General features: G+C 35.3%; 1 long non-coding RNA gene across 1 annotated transcript; it reads left to right on the top strand.

The window, feature by feature from the left end:
* Window positions 1-7,293: 7,293 nt before the first annotated feature.
* On the top strand, window positions 7,294-9,039 carry LOC136220679 (uncharacterized). The gene is made up of 2 exons (XR_010684664.1): window positions 7,294-7,512; window positions 8,749-9,039. It is a non-coding gene; the product is annotated as an uncharacterized lncRNA (long non-coding RNA).
* The last annotated feature ends 9,401 nt before the right edge of the window (window positions 9,040-18,440 follow it).

Below are 18,440 nucleotides of genomic sequence, written 5' to 3'. Positions count from 1 at the left end.
TGGGCATCCAGATCGCGTACTTAATCGCCCCAAGGTTCCCATTCCTGAAAAGGATTTAGCTGAAAAATGGGACAAGTTGGAGGCCGAGGATGCCGATATGGACGAGGTACTTCTCCTAGATTGGCAGAGTTTTCATGACTCTCCAATTAGCCGTGAGATCCCAAATCAGAATGTAGAAGAAGGGGCACCACAAGATGTTTCTCCCGTTGAACAAGAGGTACCTCGCTCTGATGCGGTTACTGATCTGATTGTTGGGGATTCGCTTGAAGCAGATCACCCCACTGGAGAAGATGAAGGAGCCGCTGAAGGCGAAGGGGGCAATAGAGGCGAAGGAGAAGAAACTGTAGTATAATTTTATTTATATCTGAACTGTTGTATGTAACAAACTGCCAGTATATATATTAATCGAGCGACTTTGCTTTCTTCACCTGCCGCTTTTCATATATGTGCAATTGCTGTTTTATTCTTCGTTGCCTTAATGCCGGTTATTTTCGTATGCGACCCTTGCCTTTTGCCGACTTCATACTTGTAATTTTTCGTAGTTAGTTTTATTTTTATTAGGGTGGCCAGACCCTTTTTGCAATTTTTGAGTACTCGTTTATTCGCTTAATTTTATGCCTTATAATTTTTCTTTCAAATAATCATAAGATTAACCATAAGGTTTTGCGAATGATGTGTAATCATGCATCCGCCTTTCTTTTGTAGGCAACACATTTATGTGTTTAAGATTAACCATAGGGTTTTGCGAATGATGCATAATGCATCCGCCTTTCTGTTGTAGACAACACATTTATGTGTTTAAGTTTATCAGTTTCAAAAGGACCTGCATTCAATTGTAACATATTGAATAATTGTAACCGTTGTAATGTCTTTATTTTGCTATTGAAGAAAAAAAGACTTTTCATTACATGGATACATAAACTGTGTGGGATCCAAGCCTCATTAAAACCTTTTATCAGAAAACCCAGTGGGAAAAAACTCATAAAAGGAAAAAGAGTACTCGTCATTTCCCTGAACTACTTGGCCTGTTTATATAGGCGTAGATTCTCTAGATTCCAGGTGCGCGGGAGCTTTTTGCCGCTTATTTCTTCTATTTCAAAAGTTGATGGTCCCAACTTCTTGGATACCCTGTAAGGTCCAATCCAGTTGACGCCTAATTTGCCTTTGCCTTCTCTGGACTGTATTTTATCTGCTTTTTTCAAGACCAAGTCGCTCTCATTGATTATCACCTTTCGCACCCTTCTGTCATGATACTTCTTGATTCTATTGCGATATACTGTCATTCGCATGTAAGCTTTTTCTCTTCGTTCTTCAACAGAATCCAATGCATCTCTAATGTTAATAGGATTTTGGGTGTTGCAGTAATAAATTACCCGATCTGTAGGCGAATTGATTTCAACAGGTAGGACTGCTTCGGCTCCATAAACCAGCGAGAAAGGTGTTTCGCCTGTTGCTGCCTTTACATAAGTTCTGTATGCCCATAACATATGAGGTATCTCATCCGCCCAACCTGTTTTCTTATCCCCTAGTCGCTCCTTGATTCCCTGAATCATGGCCCTGTTGGTAACCTCTGTCATACCATTCGATTGGGGATGATTTACGGAGGAAAAATGATTCTTGATCCCCATGCTTTCGCAATATGCTTTGAATTTGACACAGTTGAACTGGGTACCATTGTCGGTTATAAGCGTTTGTGGGATTCCAAACCGCATGATAATGTTCTCTCGTAAGAACTCGATCATTCGCTCAGGTGTTTGAGTGGTTACTGCCTCTGCTTCTACCCATTTGCTGAAGTGGTCAACTGCGACTACCAAGTACTTCCTCTTCCTTGTTGCTTCTGGGAATGGCCCCACTATATCAATCCCCCATGTTGCGAATGGCCACGCCATCATTATAGTTACTTGTTCGGCTCTTGGGACATGCTTTTCATTAGCATGGATTTGACAGCTGTGACATTCCGCTACCATTTTTTGGGAATCTTCTACCACCTTTGGCCAATAAAGAAATAAATCTTCTCCATCCTCTGGCCTGCTCATTAAGGGCGGATAACATAGTAATCGCTTTATTCCCTCGAATGCCTCTTGACATTCCGGCGTCCACTCAAAGGACTTAGATTTTTTGATGGCATTGTAGAAAGGTAGACATCTTCTAGCCGAGCATGATATGAACCGCCCTAATGCCACCAACCGCCCATTGAGTTTTTGTACTTCTCTTATGTTCCTTGGAGTCTTCATCTCCATCACTGCTTTAACCTTCTCAGGATTCGCCTCAACTCCTTTGCCACTAACAATGAAACCCAGGAACTTCCCTGCTCTCGCTCCAAACGTGCATTTCTCCGGGTTCAATTTGAGGCCATATTTGATCAGCACTTCCAGGATTTCTTTAATATCCTGCGGGTGGTCTTGCATCTTCTTGCTTTTAATGATCATGTCATCTACATAGATCGAGAAGTTCTCGCCTGATTTGTCTGAAAATATTTTGTTCATCATCCGTTGATAGGTTGCTCCCGCATTTTTCAGTCCAAAGGGCATCACCTTAAATCAATAAGTTGCCTGATGAGTTATGAATGACGTCTTGATCTCATCCGCCTTCTCCATTGGTATTTGGTGGTAACTGGATTTCACATCGGTGAATGATAAAGCTTCAAATCCCGCAGTCCCATCTACCAATATATCAATGTTAGGTAGCGGATACATATCATTCGGACAAGCTTTATTCAAATCTTTGAAGTCTACGCACATTCTGTACGTTCCATTCGGCTTTTTGACTAGCACCACATTGGCTAGCCATTCCGGATAAGTGACCTCTCGAATTGCATATGATTTTAGCAAATCCGCCACTGCTTTTTCAATCGCCTTCTGCCGCTCTGGAGCATGTCCTCTCTTTTTCTGTCGCACTGGGGTTGCACTCTTGTCCACATTCAAACGATGTGTTGCTATTTCTGGACTTATCCCCTTCAGCACTTCATCTGGAGCGGCGAATGCCGACTCACATTGGATCAACACCTCGGTAATGGCTTTCTTCGTTTCCTCTGGAAGTCCTGTCGCTATCCTTACTTTCTTGTCATTTGAAATGGCGAATAGTTCTGTTTCTCCTAACGCTTCAACCGGCAACTTCTCATCAACTTTATCTTCTTCATCTGGCTTTGTTTTAAGTGACAATGTATAAGCTTGTTGAGATATAAGTTGATCACCCTCAACAATGACTCGCCCTTGGTGTGTTGGCAAATGCAATGTCAAATGCTTCATTGAAATGAGCGACTCCATTTCCGATAGGAACGGACGCCCCAGAATTATATTATAGGCCAATGGGAGATCAACAATTACGAATTCTAGATCACCTCTCCATTTTAGATTCTTATCGCCCATTTCTGTCTCCAACACCACCTGTCCACTTGTTTGAGATGATTGACCTCCAAAACCAGTTACATCCATGAACGTATGTTCTACTCGCTCGTCGTTAATTCCCAACTGGTTGAATGCAGTTCGAGTAATAACATTGCAAGAACTGCCTGTATCAATAAGGACCCGCTTGACGTCCCATCCTTCAATGGCCACCGTAATCACCAACGCATCCGCATGCGGCTCCGTGTTTCGCGCAAATGAATAATTGAGGGCATCCCCCCTACTCGTGTTGCTTTTTCGCTGTTCACGGCGAGCCCTTTTCGTTGGAGGCTCATAGATCCCGCCTGCTATTACGTTAATCACTCCTTTTTTCTGCTTCTTTTCTGGTCTTGCTTCTATCTCACGTGGGAGTGTTGCTTTTTCATCAATCGTTTCTTTTCTAACGAATTGACTCAGTTTTCCTCTCTCAATCAGCTTTTCAATCTCCCTCTTCAATTCGTAGCAATCATTCGTGTCATGGCCGTTCAATCTGTGGAACCTGCAGTATTTGTTAGGATATCTCCCCAAACTGGTTCGACCTTTCGCCTCAGGAAACTGCACATCCTTCTTCAGGGGTTTTTTTTCAATCTAAAGTAACACCTCATGGCGAGTCGTGTTCAATGGTGTTTGATATCCCCCCCTTGAAAGGAGCGATCACCTTTCCGAACAAAATTACCCTTAGATTGGGTTTGATTTTGATGGCGCCGATTGTCCGAAGTGGATCTAGCCGCATCTCTTTCTCGCCGGGTCTGAGCTCTATGTTCCCTGTTAACATCATCCACTTCCATGAATTCCTTTGCTATCTTCATGAGTTCGGCCACTGTGCGTGGCTTGTTGCGGATGATTTCCTCCCGCATGCTCCAATCTGTGGTTCCATCCGCCATTATGTTGCGAATGCTCACGATATCTGGGTTCTGCAACCGCACCAGAATATCATTGAATGCTACAACAAATTCCCTTAGGGAATTATAATTTCTCTGTTTGATCTCTTTCAGCTGCCTATCCGTCACATCTGCCGCTTTACAGCCCACGAACTTTGCACAGAAATCACGACTGTACTGAGTCCAGTTGTGAATGGATTCGGTTGGTAGAGATCGGAACCAATCGGATGCTGCTCCACCCAAAGTGGTCGAGAACAATCGACAAATTATGCTTTCGCTTGCTCCTGCAACATCCATTAACTCTCTATAGTTCCTGACATGCGCCTCAGGGTCAGAATTTGGATCCCCATAGTATTTAGGTATCGCCGGTGCTTTTATTCTGTGATCTGGAATAAATTCCCGCAACGATGGGGCAAAAGGCGAATCACTCTGCACCACTGCTCTCGCCCTAGGGGCGTACCCCATTCGCTCCATCATGCTTCGCAGTTGATCTTCCAATTCAGTATTGGGTTCCCGCCGAACTTCTTCCATCCGCTGCTGGTGAATTCTGGGTGATATCCACCTGCCATACTGTGTCGACACTTGTTCTCGCTGTGGGTCTAACCGCTGTCCAGTTATAGGATCAAAATTCCAAGTGTGCTCTCGTCCAGACACATTCGCTCCAGATGTCATCAACTCTGAATGTCTGTGGACAAAGGGCTCCGTTTGTTGTAGCGGAAAAATTCCTTGCATTCCTGACATCGGTTGGGATGTTTTCCAGGTCGGATGGACCGTCATATTAGGATCTTGGTGCGAGTAGTTGTCTGGATGGCTATGTGGTGTCATGCGACTACTCTGACCCACCCGATTCGTCTCTCGAGATGACTGCAGAAGCGTAGATACGGCAGGAATAGTCGATGGTTGTGTCAAAGTGACAACGGGTTCTTGTGGGGCAGCCGCTACAGCGGTATTGTGATCTGCGATTGCAGTTAATAAACTAATCATTCGATCTCCAGCCGCTTGGCTCATATTCGTAGCCAAGACCTGTCCTGCCATTTGCACAAACTCACTATTCGACATCTCCATCTCAGTTTGCACTTGGACCTCCAATAATGGACTCAACTGTCCTGAAGGATTCGTCGAGCTGGGTATCACAGGCTGTGTACTCGCAGGCTGCGAACTCACAGTCCGTGGACCTCTTGAGTTCATACTAGTTGATCTGGTTGTAACTCCGGTTGTTCGTGATGGCTCTGACATGTTCTTGGTGTACCTTTAACCAGATGTTGGTAAAAAAGGTCCACCTTCACCGCACCAATGATAACTTGCCGGATTTGATTTGATGATCCTCGTCGTAGTTACCTGCAAAACAAAACCGGAGACAGGATCTCCGGGAAAAATCTCCGACGATCAAGTCAGTTTTATGTGGAATTCTAGTAGATTGATAATCGTATTGAGGAAAAAATGTGAACTTACCCCTCCCTTGGCTTTCTTATTTCTTTTATAAGCCTTTCTGGGTAACCGCCGAGGGCGGTTACTCTTTCTGTTCCACGTCCTCCACGTAGTCACAAAACGTGGTCCCGTTTCTCTGAGTGGGTGGTTTAGTGCCTTGTTGGGATTTCGGGGTGGTTAGCCCTTTCCCTTATTAGGAGCCCATTTAATCTTGAACCGTGGGCTTAAGTTTGGGATGGGCCCGTACTTATGATTCAGCTCAGTTGGTTTCACGAATCATCACATACCCAATAATTATAATATATATTACTATCAAGGTATAAATTCTAGAAATTTAGACACGGACGTGACAATTTTATTTTTGAAAAAGTTAAATAATGTCATATAAGTTAAATTTATGAGTAAATTATACTAATGCAAAATTTAACATGAAATCATTCAATTTTGTATTTATTAATATAAATGTCACTTAACTTTACTTTTACTAACATTATGGTCACTTATAAAAATAAACGACTTCAAAATAAATATTGGTGACCTCAAAATGAAAAAATCTAAGAATTAAATTTATTTGGAACCATAATTGCTATGGTAGCACATTTTTTAAAATTTCAAATCGTCATTTGCAAAGTTTTCTCTCACAAATATAATCATATGTTGTCGCTTAACTAAACAACATATAAATGACCTCAAAACCAAAAAGTTCAAGAATTAAAGTTGTTTACCAATTAAGGGTGGCTTGAGTGGTTAAGAGCCTCAAGTTGCTTAATTTAGAGATCTCGGGCTGGAATCCTAGTATACACAGAAAATTTTAATAGAAAGATGATATCCTAAAATCACATATAAAGTGTAAAAACCTATAAATAGAAAGTTAAGGAAATCAACCAGATGTGTTCAAAACCGAGGTCTGGATTCCTTCAACTATTTTTAAGGGAGATACTAACTTAGACATAATATTTATGATAGGCAGCCAACACCTTCCTTATTTTATAGTTACATAAAAAAAAAACTAGGGAAAACATTGGTACATTGGCCCTGTTTGGGAATTAGTTGTTAGCTGATTACATTAGCTGTTAGCTGTTAGCTGATTTGATTAGGTGTTTGTGTAGATCTGTTTGGTAAAAATTAGCTGATTGATAATAGCGGTTTGTGCAAAAAGACGAATAAGGGAATTAATTTTGGCGCAGGAGAAGAGGGAGTCTATCTATTAGGGTTAAAGAAGTCCATTAATTTTAATATTGCAAAACTCTAATTGAAAAAGCTCTTAAGCTTTTTCTAAATTAGCGTTTTCATCCTAAAACTCTCTTCCAAACCTCTCTCCACCAAACGCTCCAATTAGCGGTTTCAGTGGTCAAACCTCTAAAGTTGGTCAAAACCGCTCTTTTTATTCCAAAACGCTCTTTACCAAACAGGGTTGTCAAAGAAAATAGAGAGAGTAATTAATAATGAGAAAAATATGAAATAATACAAGTATAAACCACAAAAGTATAAAAATACAGCAATTGGTATCGATAATTTATTGGTGCATGTTGTTATTTGAGCTAAATACACTTTATACAGTGTATTGGACTTTTATGGGCCTCTGCAGTGTAGACATTGATCTCAATAATATAGAACGAAAAAGTTGTGCCAAATTGTAATTGGTTATCTCATTATTGATATGACAGAGAGTAGTATATTATATACAACACTCATGTTTTCTCTCTTCCTACATTGAAATTCAAATTGAAATTGAAAGAAGCTCCCATAAAATATTAGGCTAAGACAGAAAAACATTACACCATAAGTATTCCATTCTTCAAAACATATAATGGATTCAGGTATGTCTTGCTTTTTAAAATCAAAATATAAATCCTTGGGCTTTCTGTATGTTTGTTCATAGTTATCAAATTTACAAGTTTATTTGTAGAACTAGTAATTTATATCATGTCTAACAAAGCATTTTGTTTCACCACTGTTGAAATACGTATGTATGAAATTTTTCATGGATTTTTTTTATATATAATTTATATATTTACATATTAAAATTAGGGTTCCTTCCAAAAAAAATTAAAATTAGGATATGGTTTGGGTAGTTTGTAGTTAAAGGATCTGTAAGTTAATTTGTCCTATTAAAATAAATTTATGATTTGGTTAATTTAAAAATTGAGACTTTATATATATAATAATTTAGAAAATTAGTCATTGGACTTGCTCCAAACGGCTTTCTTTTCAAGTAGATAATCACAAATATAATTTTTGATATTTTGAGTTTGTGAATTGCACAAACTGCATACCTGTGTTTAAATGCTTTTAAAACATGAATTGACTTAGAATTATATGTAATCTTTTTTTTTACTTTCATATTTTTTCTCTTACTTAGTTTTCTCTTCAACTCCTTAGAATACTCAGAAATCATCATATAATTAATGAAAATAAAATGATTGTCCAAATATAATTAGTGAGCTTTGATATTTATAGTTTGTTGGTTGTAGAATGAAGTAAATCATTTTTTGTGAATTAAAAAGATGCATGGTTGGGCACAATAATTTTTACCTGGTCAAGTAAATTTGGTCAGTCACTATTAGATTTAAGCTTATTAAAATTATGTGGTGGAGATTAAAAGAATCATAACGTTTAGATTCATACTTTATAGATCTAATGGTGACTGACCAGGTGAAAATCACCGAGTTGGGCACATGGTGATATAGTGTTGTCCGACAAAAGCAACTAAATCATAAAAAACAACTTTATAAAGATGAGATGAGATGTTGTTATGCTCTATATTATTAAAATGGGCTTTTAATGTCAATTATTTAAGGGGCTTTCAGGGCCCATGTCTTTGGCATTAGCTTATGAGGCCTTAAGGTGTTTGGTCCTTATCCTAGCCCATGGCCTTACCATGTAATCTCATAAATAAAATTAAGCTATTTATATGGAATAAAAAACATTATAGAAAATATTTTTGTTTTAGGTATCAATAAGATAGTACAGTACTATTTTTGTAATTAAGTTTGATTAATTGAGAAAGGTTAAGTTAATACTAAATAGTGGTAAAAAATGATGGTTGTGGGCAGTGGCAATGGTGAAGAAAATATGGAAAAGTATGCAGGCGTACTGGAGAAGATTTCAGCTAAAGATTATGATATGCGAGACTCGAGGGATGGATCCACTATATGCTATTCCACCTGAAATATACACTAATCAACCTTAGGGATGGATCTTATTTAATACTCTCATATATTATATTTGGAATCAACAAAATAATTGTATACAGCACTGCACTGTTTATTTGTTTTATGTTTAATGTTTTATAATGTGTTTTGTTTTGTATTAACAAAATATAGAAACAAGTTTAAATTCTTTCACATTATGTACATACTAATATTGCCTTTCAGCTTTCCAAAAAAAAAAAAAAAAAAAAAAAAATACCTTTTGCGATGCATTAATGATAAGAAAATTAATAAAGAACTAGTTTTTGACCCTTGCGATGCACAGATTCATCTTAATATATAAATATTAACAAAAATATAATTTAATAATTATAATTAATGATTTAAAGGTGCTATATAAATTAAATATTATTATTTTATTTTCACATTTAATTTAAATAATCTTTTTATAGATAAATATAATAATATAATTAAAATTAATATTTTATATATTATATTATATTTTTTATCAGTAAAAAATAATGAAGTGACACCTCAGCTCCATCGTTACTGTTTTATATTATATATATATATATATATATATATATATATATATATATATATATATATGCAAAGAATTAGAGAGATTTTAGGGATTAATTTAAATTATGTAGAACTTTTAGATATAGATATGCAGAGAATTAGAGAGATTTTAGGAATTAATTTAAATTATGTAGAATTTTTAGATATAGATATGCAGAGAATTATAGAGATTTTAGGGATTAATTTAAATTCGGTAGAACTCTTAGATACAGTATATAAATTACATATTATTATTTTATTTTCACATTTAATTTAAATAATCTTTTTATAGATAAATATAATAATATAATTAAAATTAATATATTATATATTATATTATATTTTTTATCAGTAAAAAATAATGAAGTGACACTTCAGCTCCATCGTTACTGTTTTATATTATATATAGATTTTAAAGAATTATATAATTATAACAAAATTAATTATAGTTGATGCACTGTAATCTTTTTTTTATGTTTTAAATTGATATATATATATGTAAATTATTGGTTTTAAATACTTAAAAATAAAAGAAAATATTTTGCCAACATAAAAATGAGCATTTAAAAGGGTAAAGTACACCAATGATACTTGAACTTTACTCTATTCACACTTTGGTACCTAGATTACATTTTGTCTTAAAAATATATCTAAAGTAACGATGACCGGACAATTTAGTATATTTTACAGGTTAATTACCGGTCAACGAGAGTTTCATGAGTTAATTACATCAATGGTACCTGAACTTTACCATAATTCACATTTTGATACTTGAATTTTATTTTATCCTAAAAACATAATTCAAGTAAAGGTGATTGGAAATTTTAGTTCATTTGATCAATTACTGACTGTGTAACATGAGTTTGACCATTTTAAACTAAATATTGGGACTCACCATACACTCAATTAACATAAAATGATAATACTTCCATTAGAGAGAGAGAGAGAGAGAGAGAGAGAGAGAGAGAAATAGTAGTATTGTAATTTAATGTTAATTGAGTGTATGATATGTCTCAATTTTTAATTTAAAATGGTTAAACTCGTATTGACCGATCACTGATTGGTCAAATGTGCTAAAATATTGAGTCGTCTTTACTTTATGTATATTTTTAGAACAAAATAAAATCTAGATATCAAAATGTGAATTAGGATAAAGTTCAAGTACCATCTGTGTAATTTACTCATCAAACTTGCATTGGCCGCTAAAATATATTAAATTGTCCGGTCATCGTTACTTTAGATATATTTTTAAGACAAAATATAATTTAAATACTAAAATATGAACTAAAATAAATTTCAGATACCGTTGCCGTAATTTACTCCATTGAAAAGGAAGTTTATTTTCATAGAATTGAGAGAGTACAAAACCAAGAGAAAAATTAACACCATTTCTTTGTTAACCGATAATTGATAGTATTTTCTTGACATAAACTATGGTATAAAAGTTCACATTTGTTGAAAAATGAAATATATGTAAATATGATTTGGTTTGAGTGGCTCAGTTGTTGGGTAGTAAGTCGTATATGGATTTTTGGGTGGTTCGACAGAGTTGGATTGATTGTTTGTCAAAACTTGATTCAATACAATTTGTCATTTCTCACATTTATCGTAAAGGAAATGCGGTTGCTGATTTTCTTACCTTTTTTGATCGTATGGTTGATAGTTTATATTGATCGAATTTTATTTTTTAGGGGCGTGATTTTTATCGTTTCTTTTGATATGGTTTTGTTTTGAAGGGTTTGCTGTGATTTTCAGAAATGTCAGTATAATTGGGATGCCTGTTTTTTTACGTTTTCTCGTTAACCAACCTTTAATAATAATAAAAAAAAATATGAAACATTTTATATATTGATTATTTTTCGAAAATTGAAACCTAACCCCTCCCCCGAATTTGAAGAAGTTGTGAGCTCAGCTACTGAGCAAAGACTAATAATTTTTGAAAAGAATATGTAGCAACTTTAGTGGTAGTATAGGATAGGATAGGATAGGGCTAATTGATAGTGATATAGCGGTTGTACTCTTAAAGTCTAAAGTGACTAAATTGTTAAAACAGCTAACTTTATGGAAGTGACAGCTTCTTTTTTAATAATTCTATAAATCTGCAATAACATTTACATGTGCCTCCATATATCATTTCACGTTTTCCTTATATTTCCATGTGTAAAATGACCATCCAAGTTTTTATATATATATATATATAACAGAAAGCGAGTAATTAGATAGATTCAAAAGCGATTACATCAAAAAGAAAATGGGGTGGAACATCTCTCCATTCCACGAGACTAGACTGAGAGCTAGCTGCCCGAGCTAACAGGTGGGCAGCGTGGTTCGCTGACCTACACACAAACACAATAGAAACAGCCTCAAACGAAAGCATTAAATCCTTACATTCATCAACAATAGACCCAATATACGATAAGTAATGTGAACTGTTCTGAATAGCATGCACGAGGAGTTGGCTATCTGACCAGCTGATTACGACTCGACCAAATGCCCCAGATTATAGACAGCAAGACCATCCACGTTGTTCGAGTTTTTCTTCAAGAATGTAGTCACTGGAATAAGATTTCTCCAGGTGGCTAGAATAAGATTTCTACAAGAATCTACTCATCATGCTAACAACATCCATGGTTAGGTCTTGTGGAAGAAGTTAGATACATCAAGTTTCCAATAAGACTCTTAAATAGTTGCAGAACCAGAACCGATATATAAAAAAAACAATTAAATGTTATTTAAACATTATAAATTCTATTATAAAGACTCAATCGCTATTTGGATCCTGACGTATCCAAAATTTTGCCATTTAATCTAGGGTAAATAATTATAAGGTCCCTATGTTTTTACCTAATACATTACTTAGTCCCTGTGTTTTTAGAAATAATTATATAGTCCTCTAGTTTTTGTTTTTGTTAACTCCTTAGTCCTTATGCTTGGATCAATGGTCAAACTATACTAAATAAATTTTAAAATATCAAAATTACCCTTTACTTTATGTTTTAATAATAAAACATTTATTTTTCCTATTTTATTTTTTTTCTCTTTTTTCTTACATAATCACAATCTATTCAATATAAACTCCAATATAAAGTAATTGATTTATTAATTTTTATATAATTATAGAACTTTAATTTAAGAACGTAAAAATTATTGACTAAAAAATGAATGAAAAATATTTTAAAATTATTAAAATAGAAGTAAGACTCATTGTAAAATTTTTTTACAATTCTCATAAATTTTACGAATGAAGAAAAAAATATATGATTTTTAAAAAATTTATAATAATATTTAATGTTAGTTTATATATACTATTATTAAAAAATAATAAAAACAATAATTACAATTTAAGAAAATTAATAATACATTTTTTTAAGTATATTAATTTCGGAACTATATATAGTTCAAAAACTTTATTAAAATTAATTAGATTAAATTTGAAACTAAAAGATAATTTTTTTTATGTATATAACTAGGGGCAATTTTGGACTTTCATTTACAAAAACAAATGGAAGGACTAAACAATTGATTAAGATAAAACTTAAGGACCTTATAACAATATGATGGACTTACTAACGTGTTAAGTAAAAACACAAGGACTTTATAATTATTTACCCTTTAATCTATGATCCTATTATTTGGTTACGTTTGGTCCATGATCTATCTCGATTCGTGAAATTTCATTCAATTTGTATTAAAACTTAACTGAATCGTTCTTTCATTGATAAATAACGAAATTTTGACACTTGAGCTTAATAAATTTTAGTTGGGTAATTATATTCATAACAATTGTGACTACTGAATTTCAATTCTTAACGATATAGTCATTGAACTTAACATTTTTAACAATCATTTAACTTTAACTAACTCTTCAAAATCGTCGTTAAGAATTAAAGTTATTCAGAACGACATTTAATCATAGAGTCTTGCGGTTTTTATATCAATAAGCAATTAAGAAAATAAGTACAATACCTTCAAAAAGTAAGTAAATAAATAAGCATAGTCAGTCAGACACGTCACCGCATATCCAATCATCAAACCTGAAATGATTTTATCCTATCAAAACATGGCACTCTCGTAATTACTTCTAACAAAAATATCTCTCTTCCATTTTCTTCCGTATGAAAAGAGTGTTCTTGCTGAACAAAAACCTTCCGCTATGGCTAGGAAGGGGCTCCAGCCATGGTAGCTTCTATCGGAGCCAGAAGGGAAAACCCCTCTCTGGGGTTTCTGGTGGGGTCGGAGGGTCGGTCGACCCTTCCTACCCCTCTGGCTCCGCCCCTGCTTTTGAATATGGTAGAACTAACAAGTCTTCCTTCACATGCCTTAAAAAGCTTCAATCATTTGATGCATGGAGTAGAGAATGGATTAGCATTCCATCTTGAACTTTTTAAGGACATCTTTTCCGTAGCTCTTTTGTGAAATAAAGATTCATTTCTTTAATTAATGAACTTTAATGCCAACAAAATGATGAAGTTCTCCAAAACCTTTCATCTTAAATTCTTCCATCATCGAGTGCTTGAATTCATTCAACACCTTCTCACTATTTCCTGTGAAAATAGATCATCAGCATAGAGACTGGTAACCATGAATCTTCCTTAAGAACCACCTTTGATCTAAAGCGTATGCTCATATATATATTTTTTTTTAAATCCATATTTCTCAAAGTAAAAATTGATGCGGCTGTCCCAAGCTCTAGGCGATTGCTTTAACCCATACAAAGCTTTCTTCAACTTGTACACTTTATTTTCTTCTCATTTCTTGACAAAACTAGGTGGTTGATCAACATAGAATCTTCCTTCAGAATAAAATTCAAGAACGTATATTTTATATCCATTTGGAACAACTTCCAATTATTTTGAGCAGCAAAGTAATCGAGTTGTCTCAAGTCTTAAAACGGAAGCAAATACCTCTATAAATATTCTCATTCCTTTTCCTTATACCCTTTTGCAACACACCTTGCCTTGCTCTTGTTGGTAGAGCGATTTGGATTCATCTTTGTCTTGTACACTAATTTTACTCCAATAGAGTTTTTGTGTGGTGGCAAATCTATAAGTTCCCATGTGTCATTCTTTTCAATCGAGTCAATTTCTTCTTTCATGGCTCTCCTCCATATTTTTTCATGATAAGCACCAACAAAAGAAATGGATCTTCTCTTGCAAAGAAAGCAAAAAAATACAACATCATTTTGCTCAACTTCAGTAGTTTCATCATATAAACGTGTAGCCTGACCCTTAAATCGAAATTGAAAATTCTTCCCCCAGTCTCGCACCTGCACCCTATAACTCTTCAATTGATCTTCAAAATGGAAACCGCCAGTGGCATCCCAGGCATCTGTAACCATCTGCTAACATCCCACCTCAAGGCCCCATGCATTTTCAGAGCGGAACTGAAATGATGAGGTGAGAGGCGGGTCAATCGTTTTTAAGATAAGTGTCGAATGTTCTGACTCTGTATAACAACATTTTGAATGGTAGCCATAGGAAATCTATTATGCCATAACTAGTTAGCCACCCCTCGGTCTAGTTTTTCCTCAATGACCATCTGCCCCTGTCATGTTAGATATTATGTACAAGTCTTTCAGACATTGCCATGATAATGCACGTCTACCTTGTTTTGGAAAGCCATAAAAGCCCGTTAAACGCTAGTCTTCCGCCTGTAGGGTTGTAACTTTCAAATCAATGAAGTTACGACTGTATTTCAGAAAAACTAGTGGTGACCTCTTGCTTCCATATCAGTGTTACACCTCCACCTCCTCGGACACTATTCACAGTAAAGTACCTATCAAAACCAAGAAGATTCTTCAAGTTCATAATAGCATTAGCACCCACCATTATTTTTATCAAGAAAATAATGATAGGCTTATGGGTCTGAATGAGCTCTTTAAGCTCTCTAAATGTCTCGAGGTTGCCCACACCTCGGCAGTTCCAACCTAGACAAGTCATGGCTTCTAGCTGGTCCGCTCCGTGGAACCTGAAAATATCTCTGTTTCATTTATCACACCTTCCATATATGAACTCTGCTTAGTCATACCTTCACTTCTTTTCTGTTTCGGTTCTGTCATCCTATGAACTTCATCCTCATTACGCATTATTCCCTCAACTCGCTCTTGGGCTTATCATCGAAGTGTATCCGTCCCTTGACTCGCAATACCAGGGGCCTCAGTACTGACCAGGATGGGTGAGGTATTAAACCATGGTGACACATTTTGAATGAAATAGTGAGGAGCTACGGGAAGGAATGCACCATATAGAGTTGGAAGCTCCGGGTCAAGCAATCCATAAAAGAAGCAGAAGTGAGGCAATCGTTCGTACTTAAAATTTACCCAATCCTTATTTATTGTCCCCAACTTTATTTGCCTATTTAGAGGCTGCCTAACATCCGTATGTACTTGAACTCACAGATATCTGATGAAAGGCTCCACATAGTCTCGCAAATCAGTTTTTTAGAACAACTCATACATACAACCCACATGTCATAGTTATCTTCTCCGATCGGAATCCCTCTGGCAAGTCATGTAGTTGTATCCAAAAGGCTACATCGTTCAGTTGCACAATATATAAGTCCTCCAGTCTCCCTATCCGTTTGAGCACCAGTAATTTATTGTCAAATGACCAAGGTCCGCCATTTAGAACTACATTAATGTCAAATATATAATTGAACTGAAATAGGTAATGACTTCCTTCCAAGTCCACAATGGACATTCCTTCTACCGGTTTCCACAACTTTTAGTGTAATCTTCATCCCTTCAACATTGATCGGTTTATCCATTATAAATTGACCCACATAGCTCCAACGAAGATCATATGACGATGCAGTCCCCCTATCTGAAGTTATTATCGTAGTTGATTCCTCCTCTGCCAATGTTAGGTTGAGACAGTTAGGAGTCAAGGATTCCATCTTTGGCTGACCTTCGCGATACCAAAAATCCTTGCACAATCAAATAGAAGAACGATGCAAGATGCAAGCACATTTACATTGACAGAAAGTCGTGTATCCGAGCAAAAGGGAACCTTTAACCCCAAGTTAAGGTAATACAACAAACCCTAGCTGCATGGTACATGAACAAAAATTTAATGGAATTTTTTTATCCTTCTTCTTATTTAATCTTTCTTCATGAGCTTGTTCATGGCATTAAAATCCTTAGATTCTTCAATGGCTACCACAATGTATTCAAATTTAGAATCCAAAGATCAGATGATTTTTTGAGTGACATAGACATCATCCATAGTTTACCCGTTCTTTTTTAATTGGTTGACTATAGACAATACTCGTGAGTAATAATGAGAAACAGATTTCGACTCCATTTTATACAATGTTTCAAACTCCCCTCGAAGAGCTTACAACCGAATTCTTTTTACCTTTTCATTTCCTTTGAAAGAATTCTCCAAATCTTCCCATGTTTCCTTTGACGAAGTGACACAAGCTATTTTGTCCCAAGCTGCTTCATATGGTTGTAATCCTTGGTATATCCAAAATAAGGTTTACTGATTTTTCTTCCTTGATTTTTTTAGACTCTCTTTTTGAACTTGTGTTAATTTTTCCTCTTTTTAAACTTCAACTTCAATATACCCTTTTTCAACTATTTCTCATTCATCTTGAGATCCAAGAAGAACCTTCATTTGGATACTCCATTTTCCATAAAAAAATTTTTTTGTCTAATTGAGGGACATAAGCGAGATGAATAGAGCTGTTCATTCTGATCGAACGTGGCTCTGATATCAATTTTTTGAAGATAAATTGATATTCGGAGAATAAACAAAGTAGAATAAAAGAGAAAAATGGACTGTTTTCTTACCAGTATTTTTCACTCTGCTTAACTGAACTACATTGCAAATGTTTATAGTCTAAGATGATTCTTCACTAAAATACATGACTATTTATTAAAACACACAACTCTTCACTAAACAACACGACTCTTCATTTAAACAACACGACTCTTTATTTAACACACAACTCTTCAATATAATTATGGCCAAGTTAATTTAATCTACCACCAACACAAGTTGCAATGTTCTTGGAGGCCTATATAAGCCAAGGTCATTCATGATCTATGTATTTGAGTCGAGTTTTTTTTTTATTTACTTTCTTCAAGATGAAGACAACCCTAAGTATCAGAAGGTTGTAACGTTTACATATTATGAGATTTCGAAGGGAAAATCATATTTAACCCTAATTTATAAAATGGTAAAATTTTGTGCCTATTGTTTTTAAGAAAGATAACTTATCTCTACTTAGATAAAAAAAAAATGAACAGGCTAGTTTTATTATTATTTGAATATTAAATTGGACTTTCCAAGTCGATAAATTGAAGTGGTTTCGTATGTCAGCTCGTTTATAAAAGTGTTAATAATGTAATAAATTTCTTATGATTACTTTATACACTGCAAACTTAATTTTTGATATTTTAGCAATTTTTTTGTAAATGTTTGCAACATAGTAAACATTTTAGACATACTTGATGTTTAAAAAGCCTGATGTAACAGTTAAATAGTACGTTAAATTACGGTAAACTAGTATGTTCAAATTTTTCTAACTTGTAGGGGTAAAATTGATACTACTTAGAAATGTTAGAGGATAAATTTACCATTTTATACGTTATAGGTGAATTTACACTTTCCCAAAAACTTCACGAGCAAATTTAAACTTTATCCCTACTTTTTTTTTTTTAGAATTTGGACCGTTTTAGTTGAGGGATCCTGGGCGGTCGTCCACCCCTAAGGGCCGGCCCAGGAGATATCTTAATGGTATAAGGTGGAAACAAAACAAAGTTGACAGATTTGAGTGATATTGGATGTTTTAATTAAGATTATGGAGTGTTTTCCGTCTCTCCTCATGGAGTGTTTTCCTTCTTCACCTCTGAGAAGTTTAACCTAGATTGACAAAGTATACCGCAACCCTAAACGTATACTACTGTAGGTGCCGCGGCCTCGCCCGGGCGGACCGGGGGGTGGACACCGTTGACGACAGATGCTGTGATTGGCGCCGGAAGCAACCAATCGCGGAATCAAGCTGCTCGGCAGGACCGGAGCTCGGAGTAT

This window comes from Euphorbia lathyris, chromosome 2, assembly GCF_963576675.1.
Source record: "Euphorbia lathyris chromosome 2, ddEupLath1.1, whole genome shotgun sequence".
Taxonomy (NCBI): Eukaryota; Viridiplantae; Streptophyta; class Magnoliopsida; order Malpighiales; family Euphorbiaceae; genus Euphorbia; species Euphorbia lathyris.
The sequence above is the reverse complement of the archived record's forward strand: the minus strand, read 5'-3'. Positions and strand labels throughout refer to the sequence as shown.